Genomic DNA, 12490 nt, shown 5'->3' with positions numbered 1-12490 from the left:
TACCATGTATCATCTAAAGGGGACCCCCCCCTTTTTAAGTTATGTTCAGTTAGCTGGCATACAGTACATTATAAGTTTTTGTTGTAGTGTTCAATGATTCACTAGTTGTGTATAACACCCAGTGCTCCCACTTAAAAAGGAAATCAGCCTTGAACATAAAATAAACTGCAAGTCCCTGAATAATGCACTCCCTGCTTCTTTTTTTTTTTTTTTTTCTAAAGACTTTATTTCTTTTTTTCACAGACAGAGATCACAAGTAGACAGAGAGGTAGGTTGGGGGTGGGGAGCAGGCTCCCCACTGAGCAAAGAGCCTGATGCGGGGGCTCAATCCCAGGACCCTGGGATCATGACCTGAGTCAAAGGCAGAGGCCTTAACCCACTAAGCCGTCCAGGCACCCCTCCCTGCTTGATTCTTTCACCCTCATCTTACTAAATGCTCTTGTTACCTAGTACGCCATAGCCACCCTGGAAGATATACTTCAAACATGCAAAGCTCATTCCAACCATATAGTTTTGTCCGTGCTATTCCCTGAACCTAGGCATCACTCAGCCATTTGTTTTGTTTTATGTCTCAATTTATTTATTTTTTATAATTATTTTATTTTATTTTTTATTATTATGTTCAATTAGCCAGCATATAGTACATCATTAGGTCTCAATTTAAATGCTTCTTTTCTAGGGGCACCTGGGTAGATCAGTCATTTAGGCATTTGACTCTTGGTTTTGGCTGGGGTCATGATCTCAGGGTCCTGACCTTAAGCTCTGTGTAGGGTTCTGTACTCAGTGCAGAGTCTGCTAGTCCCTCTTCTCTGCTCCTCCTCTTCCTCTCTCTCTCAAATAAATAAATAAAATTTTGAAAAATGTTATTTTCCCAAAGAAGCCTTTCAAGGCCACTTTCTTCCTAAAATGAGTCTCACTCTTTCTCTGTTCAGCCCCACATTTGCTTCCTTGATGTGAATGATGAAAGGAAAGAAACCCCCAGATAATAGGGAGTATATTCATCCTGTTCATCAGGATGAATATAAAGCATAAAGCAATCACCTAATAATATATTTCTGAAATGAATGAGGAAGCTTTTCAGGAACCTAACTCATACAGTGTTATCAATAGGAACAGAAGTTTCTTTTCATATTTCTCACACCCAGCATACTGTCATCACTAGACAAGCAGGCCTAACTATTCCCCTAAACTCACATAAGTAAAAATGTCAAGTCTGCCAACCTATCTCTCAGTATTGGTTGGTAGAGATACTGAGAAATCTGTTCACCCATTTATAGGGAGTTACACATGTATAGTGTAGTCCTGTAATTCAATCAAATTCAAATACTAACTACTCAAGAGGTAGCACAAACCCCACAGGTTATGGGTTCAATTCACAAGACTGCTTCAGATATCAGCCACAGAGAGGGTGACTATGCTATCTGCCCTTCTGTCTTGCTGACCTCAAATATTGGAGTTCTTACAATTCCCCCCCCCAGGTTCGATAGTTCAATAAAATTATTCACAGAACTCATGAAAATGCTTTATTTACATTTCCCTTCTTATTATGGATGGTACAACTCAGAAACAGCCACATGGAAGAGATACACAGAACAAAGTATGAGGCAGGAGGGTATAGCTTAGCATCAGGCAATCTGAGGAGATGACAGTGGGAGAGACACAGAGCTTCCAAGACCTCTCAGGGCATGCTTTCTCCTAGCATGCCTTTGGTGTTCACCAATCCAGAAGCTCCCTGAACCTCACCGCCTAGAATTTTTGCTGAAGTTTCATGACACACACATGATAGGTTGAGTTACTGGGCACTGGTGATTGAACCTCTGGCCCCCTCTTCTCTCTCCAGAGGTTGAGGGGCGGAACTGAAAGTTTCAATCCTCTCATTAAACGTTTGGGGTTTCTGGTAACCACCTCTGTCAGGAAGTTACCTAGGGGAACTGCCCTTGTTCACTTCAATAGCTGAAACTCAAGTGTAGCAATCACTATGAATAACAAAATACACTCCTATTACTAAAAAAATTCCCATGGTTTTAGGAAATCTGTGCCTGGAACTGGGGACAAAAACCAAGTATGTATATTTTCATCACACCACAGTAGTAAAACACTTCTGGATATACACAGACTAGAGTGCTGAAGGTTATAAGAAACAACATCTGGAACAGATGATTTATGACAGGGCTTTTGCTCTATAGCTAAGATAAAAGTACAAATGTTTCTGGCATGTCTAGATGGATGTTATTTGCTAGATTAGGTTTCAATAGTAAATGAAGAATTGCCATTTTCTGGAGTGTTGCTAAATTAAGGATAGTGAATAAGATGTATTTTTGACAGTAAATAACTTCCATAATTAAAAAAATGTTTATGAAGAAAATATTTAAGTATATTAATTAAAGTATATTGTACTTTAATATTTAAATATAGGGTGGCATCTCTGATTAGAATTTTTTATTTACAGTTTCTGGGATAACATTACATAGATAAGGGCGCCTGGGTGGCTCAGCGGGTAAGCCTCTGCCTTCGGCTCAGGTCATGATCTCAGGATCCTGGAATCAAGTCCCGCATTGGGCTCTGTGCTTGGCAGGGAGCCTGCTTCCTCCTCTCTCTCTCTCTGCCTGCCTCTCTACCTACTTGTAATCTCGCTCTGTCAAATAAATAAATAAAATCTTTAAAAAAATTACATAGATAATGCCAAACTTGAAATTCATTCATCACATATTCTTAGTAAGATAATATAGGCAAGAAGTCAAATCCACAGAAGCACATATGGCTACATTGATGTGAATAACTTTAAAAATCAGAATTTTTTAAATGAGGACTTTTCAATTATAGTATACTATACAAGTGTCAAAATGCACTAGTAATAGACCTTTGAATTGCTAAGTTACAAGTCATATAAATGTCAAATCAATATTTTCAAATTTAATGAGACTTATTTTATCACATCATATTTAGTAATACTAGTTAGTTAGTAAGATATAATTTTGGAATTATCACTCAGTAAAAATTTTAAAGATGTGCTTATTAGGTAAAAAGTGAACAGGTATCCCAAAATAGGCATATTTATTTCTTTAGAAATTGTATGCATGGATTTTACTATAAATCCATAAAACACGTCCTTGTATTTTTATTTGTACCTCATTTGATTTGTGTTTTAAAATGTCTGTATCAAATTTATGACACAATGCATTTGTTCATACTTTTCCTAAAAGGCATATACCATAAAACAAGTTTGGAACCCACAACTTTCACTCTGCGCTGTCTAGTTCAGTATCCACTAACGACATGTGGCTACTGAGCACTTGAAATGAAGTTAGTCCAAAATGAGTTGTCCTGTAAATAAAATACACCCAAGATTTCTAAGGCTCAGGGAAAAAAAAGTAAAATACCTTATTTGAATTTTTATATTAATTATGTGTTGAAATAATAATATTTTAGATACACTGGGTGAAATATATTGTCAAAATTGGTTTTATCTGTTTCCTTTAGGCTTTTTTTTAATGTGGCTATGAAAATACTTAAAATTACATACATGGCTCACATTCTGTCAATTGCATAGCACTGCCCCAGAAGGTCTGACAGTGCTAGAAAAAAGGTAAGCCTTGTTAGTTGTGTTTTCTGGACTAAGCAACAATGAGATTAATTTAAGTGAGTTGTGGGGAAGTTCTGGCCTCACTGAACTGATTTGGCTATGCTTCATGTTCTTGTAGTTCATTTTTTTCCCCTCATTCACCAGTAGTGATTAGTGTCAGGTTTCAGTATCATTAATGGTTGTAGAAGGTTCTAAAGAGATGAACTGATTTCCTCTCTGGACTGTACTCTGCTCTATTTGCCATCACCAGATGAACTGATACTACTTCCTTTGACAGCACAGCAATTTAGATATGGATTTTAGAATTAATGGCTAAGTACCCTCAAGGAAATACCTCAATAGCAGGTGTATATTTGCAGAAATGGACTCAGATCAATGTGGTATAGTGATTTCCCTTTATTAACTATTAGTAATACTGTACCATATATAGAGCAAATAGGTAAATTCTGCCAAGTACTTGAGGTATACTTTTCAAAAACTTGCCTTATAATTAGTTTATGGTATCACAATTTTAAGTAAACCACTCTCAGCTCTGATGACTTCCTTTGCAAACTGATTTATTACCCACTACTCCATTAAGAAATATGCAACCTCAGCCCCCCCCATCTCCACACACACCTCTGAATTTCAGAAGGGATCCTCTCTCAAGAAATCTTGCAGTAACCATCCCAAGAAGGCAATTTTGACTCTCCATTTCCTTTCTGAAAGACCCTCACAGTGAGCTTTTCTCTGTAACTGGACTCTCTTTGAGCTGCTATTAAACTCTAGAAGCCCATGATAATGTTCTTCCAGGAGGAATTCTAATAAAGTTTAGCTGCTAAATTCTTCCTTGCTGAGCCAATGCCTATTTTTCTACAACTGCTGATTATTGGCCTTCAGTCCTCCATTTAGGGATATACAGAACACACCCCTTCTTTTGCAGATAATTCTATTATTTCTAAATCTCTTCTCTGTGTTACCCAGTTTCTCTAAGTATTTCTCCAAGTAGTTGTCTTATTCCTTAAACAAATATTTATCAGATGCTGTATTAGTCTGCTCAGGCTACCATAACAAAACACCACAGACTGGGTAAAACAACAAAATTCATTTTCTTACAGTTCTGGAGGCTGGAAGTCCAAGATCAAGGTGCTCCCAGGGTTGGTTTCTCCTGAAGCTTTCCTTCTTGACTTGCACACAACCATCTTCCTGCTATATCCTCACATGGCCTCTCTTTATGTGTTCATCACTCCTGGTGTCTTTCCCTCTTCCTTAAAGGACATCAATCCTACTAGATTAGGGCTCCACAATTATGACCTCATTTATCCTTAATTACTTCCTTAAGAACCCTATCTCCAAATACAGTTAGACTGGGGATTAGAGTTTCAACATTAGTTTTTGGGCAATGCAATCCCTAATAGGTGCTTACACGAAAACAGAAAGCAGAAAATAGAACAAAACCCTGGTAGTACATACCTGTGTCATGGTTTCAAATCTCTTCAAAATGTCTTTAAGGGATATAGAAACTAGAATCAAACCCAATATTGAAATGGGACCTGAGCAATATGGGGTGGGACTATCTGTTCTCTCTTTATGGAATCCCTAACCCCATTTCTTTAGCCCAAGATAGTATTCACCTTGTAGCAGATCTAGGCTCTTCCACCTCCACACTAGGTAGATAGCTCCGGAAAGCTGAAGGTAATGTCTTCTAGTTTTTTTGCAGGCCTGTATGACGACAAACACTGTGCCCCACCTACAAAGAATGGTGCTGGTCAACAGAGCTGGCTTCCTGGCACTGTGCTCTGTGCCCTCCACTTAATGTTCCGCTTATGACAGTCTTGAATCTTTTGAAAAAGTGCCCTCACATGTTCATTTTTTCCTGAACCCCACAAATTATATGACTGGCTTTTTAAAAAGAAACATTTATGAAGGGTCAATTACACTACAAGTCCATATGACCTTGGTATCATCCCAGGTTCTGCCATGACCTAGCTAAATAGAAAGGTCTCATTTACCTTTCTACCTGAAAGATCCTCTCTTGTAATTCAAAAACTATGAACATTGTATCAGCAAAAGGTTTCAGCAGAAGACATCTACTATTTTTGCCTGCCACACATCCACTCCCCAATTTTCTTCAAGAACACTTCTTACTCACTCTCTGTCCAAGTGAATGCTAGGTTCAAGTGGCTGACCTTACTTCACCCCACAAAACCCTGTACCAGGGTGACCTTCTGGCTCAGACCTGGCCAATCAGCATGGTTTACCTCCCTGGAAAAGCTGGAACTGGTCCAGAAATAGGAATGTGGCCCAATGTAGGCCAATGGGATTAAACCATAGGATTTTTGTGTACTGTTGGGGGTAGTGGTGATCTCTTCTGGTACTGCTTAGAGGACAATGTAGGCCTGGGGATGCTAGGGAATCCCCTTGCTTCCAAGAAGGGTAGGTAACCCGCCTGAGTATGGAGTCATCCCAGAGGAAGATGCCTTGAAAGATAAAGAGAGTGAGACCAAGTCCTGAGGACATGGTGTGAGCCCCTGAGCCTCTGGATGAGCAACTGTCCCTACAGCCTGGACATATAAGCTATAAGAGCCAATCAAGGCTCTGAGCCCACTGCTTTGGGTGTCTGTCCCTTGTAAAAATGGGGATTGTTCACCACAATTGTGTAGCAGAGTGCTACAACATAAAAGACAGTGACTTAGTAAAGGAAAGAGTGCTTTGCCATGAAAATCATTACAAGATGTATATGTAAGTGGATCAAGATGAGAAATTTCTGAAAATATGCAAATGATTTTTTTATAGATATATTTCAAGGCTCTAGCAGTCACTAAGAACTTGGAAATGTGGCTTACTGGAAAATCAATGTGCAAATATCACTTTTTTTTTTTTTTTTTAAGATTTTATGTCTTTATTTGACAGAGAGGGAGGGAGAGAGAGAGAGAGAGAGAGAGAGATCACAAGTAGGCAGAGAGGCAGGCGGGGGCGCGGGGGGGGGGGGGGAGCAGGCTCCCTGCTGAGCAGAGAGCCCGATGCGGGGCTCGATCCCAGGAACCTGAGATCATGACCTGAGCTGAAGGCAGAGGCTTAACCCACTGAGCCACACAGGCGCCCCGCAAATATCACTTTTAATGACTGCCAAAGTCATCCTATTTGAGCTAATGAAAGGCAGGATCTAAGACAAACTTCTAGGAAATAGCTTCTGAAATTCAAAGTCACCTTTTAAATCTGGAAATTTGACTTTAATATATGTTTTATTTATTAAATTAAATATCCCCTTATGTGACAAATAAAGAATGAGGTAGTAGTCTTTGCTAAATAACAACAATAAAAAAGAACTTAAGCTTGAAACAGTTCACCTATACCCCACATACTATATAATCATGTATGTTGAGAGATAATAAAATAGATTAATTGAACTGTATCTTTAAAATGCTATTATTACTTTTATATTGTGCTGTTTAAAATACTTTTTTGAAACAAAAACACTAATTCAGTAAGATATGCATCCCTGTTTATTGTAGCATTATTTATAATAGCCAAGATCTAAAAGCAGCCTAAGTGTCTACCAACAGCTGGATAAAAATGATGTGGTATATATATACCATGGAATACTACTGAACCATAAAAAAATGAGATCTTTGCATTTGTGACAACATGGATGGACACAAAGGACATTATGCTAAGTGAAACCAGAGAGAAAAAAAAAAACCCTGTAATTTCACTTATATGTGGAATCTAAGAAGCAGACAAAACAATTGAACAGACAAAAAAGTTGAAAAAGACCCATAAATACAGTTAACAAATTGAGATTGCCAGAAGGGAAAGCACTGGAAGGGTGAACAGAATGGTCGAAGGGGAGTGGAAATATAGGTTTCTAGTTATGGAATGGGTAAGTCACTGGGATGAAAAGTACAGCATAGGGGGGCACCTGGGTGGCTCAGTGGTTTAAAGCCTTGCCTTCAGCTCGGGTCACGATCCCAGGGTCCTGGGATCAAGCCCCACATCGGGCTCTCTGCTCGGCAGGGAGCCTGCTTCTCCCTCTCTCTCTCTGCCTGCCTCTCTGCCTATTTGTGATCTCTCTCTGTCAAATAAATAAATAAAATCTTTAAGAAAAAAAAGTACAGCATAGGTAATAGGGTGAATGGTATTTTAACTGCCTTGTATGGTAACAAATGGGAGATATGCTGGAGGTGAGCAAAACATAATCTAAAGTTGTCCAATCACTATTGTACACCTGAAACTAATGTAACATTGTGTGTCAATTATACTTCAGTTAAAAAAATGCTTTTTTGGTCCCAGTGGAGAAGAAAGTCTGCAAGGCTGCCTTTGCGATATGAGACCACAGTTTTTAATAAACAGGCACAGGACTGTAGGAAGGAGGCAAAGAGAAGAGTGATTCAGTGTGAAGAAAGTATGGATAGTTGCCATCACCCTATAATAGTGAGATGGACACCTCATAAAGTTAGGAGATCTCTGTCCTCAGAGGCATTCGAACTGAAGATAAGTGATCTCTGTAGAGAACAGGAGAAAGGTCTATGTAGCTGATTATTTGATAGTTCTCTAATTCTGTACATCTTGGGAGAAGGCACAGGGAAATACTGGTAACCTAAGTTCACAGGTTAAACTGTACGCATTACTCTGATGGTGAATGGAAGAGAGGAGAAATCAGACACTCGTGCAGCTCTGAGTCCCTCCAAAAGACTGCAATTACTGATTTGGGGATCTAGCATGCCCACGTTGGCTCCCTCCTCTCCAGCACCTAGCAAAGCTCTTGGCACAAACGGAGCACACAATAACTACTTGTTAAATGATTTAACAAGTTGAATATATAAATGAATACATCTCTCAGAAGTCAGAAGCTCAGTTTCTCCTGCATTTATTTTGCTCCTTATCTTTTTCATTTAAAAATTTTATTATGTAATTCCTTGTGGCCTATCACATTACTCACCTTGCACCATATTATTTCACCTGTCATCTGTTTATGAAGACATAAGACATCTTCTAAGATGGATCATGAGTTTTCCGAAGCAGCTCTTACATTCTTTTATAAGTCTCTCACATTCAAATGTGCAAAGCAAGTTAGTGACAATGTTCATGGAGACCACAAATAGTTTGCACAAGCAGGTCTGCTTCCTCTTTATGAGGGTCCCTAAGCCCCACCAGGGTATCGTAAACTTCCTTCTCTAAGTCCCAGAGTATCTCAAGTTCCCAAATTCAGTTGCCTTCTATTTTGTTTTTCAATTGTCAACATAGTAGACTTTAAAGGTGGACCCAAATGCAAAGGGTTTAGCAGATCATTGGGAGTAAAAGGTAGTGTTGAGGAACTTAGGGATGGTCTAAGTCAACTTTCTCATTTGGGTGTGAGTAACCAACACCAAGTCCCCAAGTGAAAATGTTTACTGAAGGTCACAGAGCAACAGCAGGAACTCAGAGATCCTGACCCAGAAACTTTCCTTATGGACATTACACACTCCTGGATCAAGGACATTGCAGTGAAATGTGAAAGAAGAAATAGTGAAAGAAGGAAGGAAGGAAGGAAGGAAAAAAGGAAGAAAGGGAGGGAGGGGGGGAGAGAGAGAGAAAGAAAGAATGAATATTACTTTCTATTAACTGCATTTAAAAATTTCAAACATTCCTAATGCTACCATCAGCAAACACAAAAGAAGAGGATTGCCTTGTGTATAAAATGTTCAGGTATTATGCTTTTCCCCTTTTCCACAAATCAAAGAGATAAAAGACTGGATGTTGGGACTTGTACCACACAAGCCCTTTTTAAAGCAATTGAAAGATTTTATCATACTCTCTGAAAGTTACCAATTGCATTAAAAAAAAAAACTACTTCTCCCTTTGAATTTAAAAACTCCAGATAATTTTACCCTTTAAAGCTAAACTGCTGCTTTTGGACTCAAACTGCGGTACAGACTGGAACACCACTCTCCCGGCACATATATTCCTGAGGGGGCGGGAGCCTGTAGATGATCTGTCTCAGCACTTGCAACTCACCCTTCAATTACTGCCTTGAATCATAATTAGTACTGTAGTTTATCAACTCCTAGAGGAAAGCAACTGGCCCTCATTCTGACTTCCTAAACACTTCAATCACTCTAAGTATCTCTTCCACTGAAAGCCCTCCAAAGACTTGAAAATGAACTCAGTATCAATGGAAGGTCCTCACCACAGCCTACAGAGCATTACAATATCTGGCCCTTCCACCCCTTTGGCCTCGGCTTATGCTGTTCTCCCTCACTCACTTGGCTCCAGTTGCCATGGCCCTCTGCCTTGTCCTTGAACTTGCCAAGCATGCTCAGTGCTGGACTGGGGCTCCCCTTCCCTGTATGCTGTGCGCCTGGAACCCTTTGCTCCCAGATCTTCAGATACGGAGCCCTACTCATCATGAGGGTCTTAGTTCAAATATCTCCTTGGAGTGGTCTTCAAAGTAGTCTATTGCATCCACCTTTCTTTCTTTTTGCCCAAGGGCAACTTACTTTCATTTGCTAATGACCAAACATACGTCAAATAACAGCAGAAACTGAAGTGCCAAGTAAAGCCATTTCTTGCCAAGAGCGAACAATGAAGAGCAACCTGGACATCACCTTTGGACTGAGGTGGTTCCATCTCTGACTACAGGTACTTCACCCACAAGTTAAAAAGCCTGAAGGTGAAGCCGTTTACTGCTAACAGCTAAGAGTGATCCATGAGAAGTAACAAGCAGCTGGTGGTATTTTTTTCTGTAGAACCTTTCAACAACCGAAGTTATCATGTATATTTATTTATTTTTTTGTTTGGTTAATGGCTGTCGGGCTCCTTCAGAATGTAAGTTTTATGAGAACAGAGATCTCATACTGTTCACTCTTTTATTTCCGACTCCTATAGGAGTACATATGTACTCCTACATTGAGTGTATATGCACCCCTTCTCCCATGCAGTGTCTTCGGACATGATGTCATACACAGAGAGCCTAAGATCATTTGAGAAAGAGAGAAGATGGCCATCTAGTTTATAGTGAAGATTTTATAAATATTATGGCCTCCAATACATGGCTGATAGGTTATTTAGACAGTTATCTATGTCCCTAGGTACCACTGTTATTGTAAAAATTATGATAGAAAAATTTTATGCAGAGCCTAAAGTAGTTCCTGTTTTAAAGATTTTTCCCCCTTTACATTTGGATGTATCTATGGTATATGGCAGAAAGAGCACCAGCTTAGTTTGAAATAGGAAATAGGTTTAGCTCATGTGGACCAATGTGAATTGATAGATGATAACTGTCTGGGGGACTAAGGTAAAGGTACTCTAAGAATAAACCCGAATTCACAACGTCTGCTCTGCTGTTTGGGAAATGGCTGTGTGGGTGATGATGAGTTCCAAGGCTTTCCTGTTCTGATGGATTGCCTTCTGTTGCACAAAAGCAGAGTGCTGTACATAGGAGCTCTGGGAAAGTGGCTTAATTGAATTATGCAACGACTCAGACTAATTAAATCCAATAGGATTTTTCACTTTCTCCTTGGGGCAATAATAAAGAAACTGACATGGCTCCACCATTTTTAACATGCGACTGGACACATCAGAACCTCTCCAAGCTCCAAGCTTCAGTTCTCTCAACTCTAAACTGACTCAAATAATTTCAATGTGCTTGAATCATTAAGGAAACAAGTATCTAATCAAAATCTACATAATTATGTTATACAAATGCATGGCTCTTTGAGAGCCTCTAGATGCTATTCTCTTCCTATGTGTCCTGAATTTTTTTTAGCTTTAGCTTCTTGCAACTTTGGGGTGCTGCCATGTGGTCCCTTGTCTCCCCTAGTGGTCACCTGTGTCATTTTAAAGTGGGCTCCAAGTTTCAATGTGTACTTAAGACAAAGGCTCTCAGATATTGCTTAATACCACCCCCAGGCGAGGGGTCCCAGGCCTTACTTTGCAAATTTCTTACCTCATTGGGAAATTGTTTTGGACCGTGTCTTGAACGACACATTATTAGCTGGGAAGCTAATAAATTTATTGCCTAAATTCATGCTGGGAAAGTAAACAATAGTTTCTCAGGGATTAAAATTTTAGGCTTGAAACTCTGTGTTTTGGAAGGACTATGTGTATTTTTCTGTTCCTAAGTGTGTGTGCCTTTCATCTTCTGGACAGTGTTCAGACTTGTTACCAGTTTTTTATAAAACATTCAAAAGGAAAAAGAGAAGAAAGGCACTAGGGAAACAGAAACAGAGCAAAGTGTTAACAAATTCTTTAAGAAGTCCAGAGCCACAAGGGAGAGGGAACCAGGAGAAGGCTCTGTTGCCTGACAAAAGATGGAAAATCACCGAACCATAATAGACCTCACTTGCATTGACACACGCTAACTGAAGTGAACAGCTGCGGTGAGGTTGCCGAGCATCTTATTTCAGAGTTTGGCAGTGAACCAAACTCTATTTGCAAAGCAGACAGCTATGACAGCATTTTACAGGTCCAACACACAGCAAAAAATGGAGTCCCTCAGCCCCATGACTGAAGTACTGCAATAGGCCATTACTTTTGTTAGACACTTGGCTTTTAGGGAAGGACACCCACTGACTCTCCTTTCCTATCATGAATTTGAGACAGTTAGTGTGAGCCTACTGCTTGATTCTCTTCAGCAGAGTCAGGATTCTAACTGAGCAGCACATTTCGGCAGGTGACAGGCTATATAGGACGCTTTACCCACCCAACCTGAGAAATAATGCAGGAAAGAATTTACATAGCAGAGCTACTTCTAAAAGTTAACGTTCCCTGCATGCTTACTCAGTGTCAATCACTGTGCTGAGTCCTTTCCCAAAGCTCATATGATTTAATCCTCACAGTAACCCTCTGTGGTTAGTACTATTGTCTCCATTTTGCAGGTGGGGACTGAGGTTGGAGACATGAAGTCATCTGCCCCAAGGCAGAGTTCCTCAGTTACAGAGCCAGGGT

The sequence above is a fragment of the Neovison vison genome, chromosome 1 (genome assembly GCF_020171115.1).
Source record: "Neovison vison isolate M4711 chromosome 1, ASM_NN_V1, whole genome shotgun sequence".
Taxonomy (NCBI): Eukaryota; Metazoa; Chordata; class Mammalia; order Carnivora; family Mustelidae; genus Neogale; species Neogale vison.
This window is presented reverse-complemented; position numbering follows the sequence as displayed.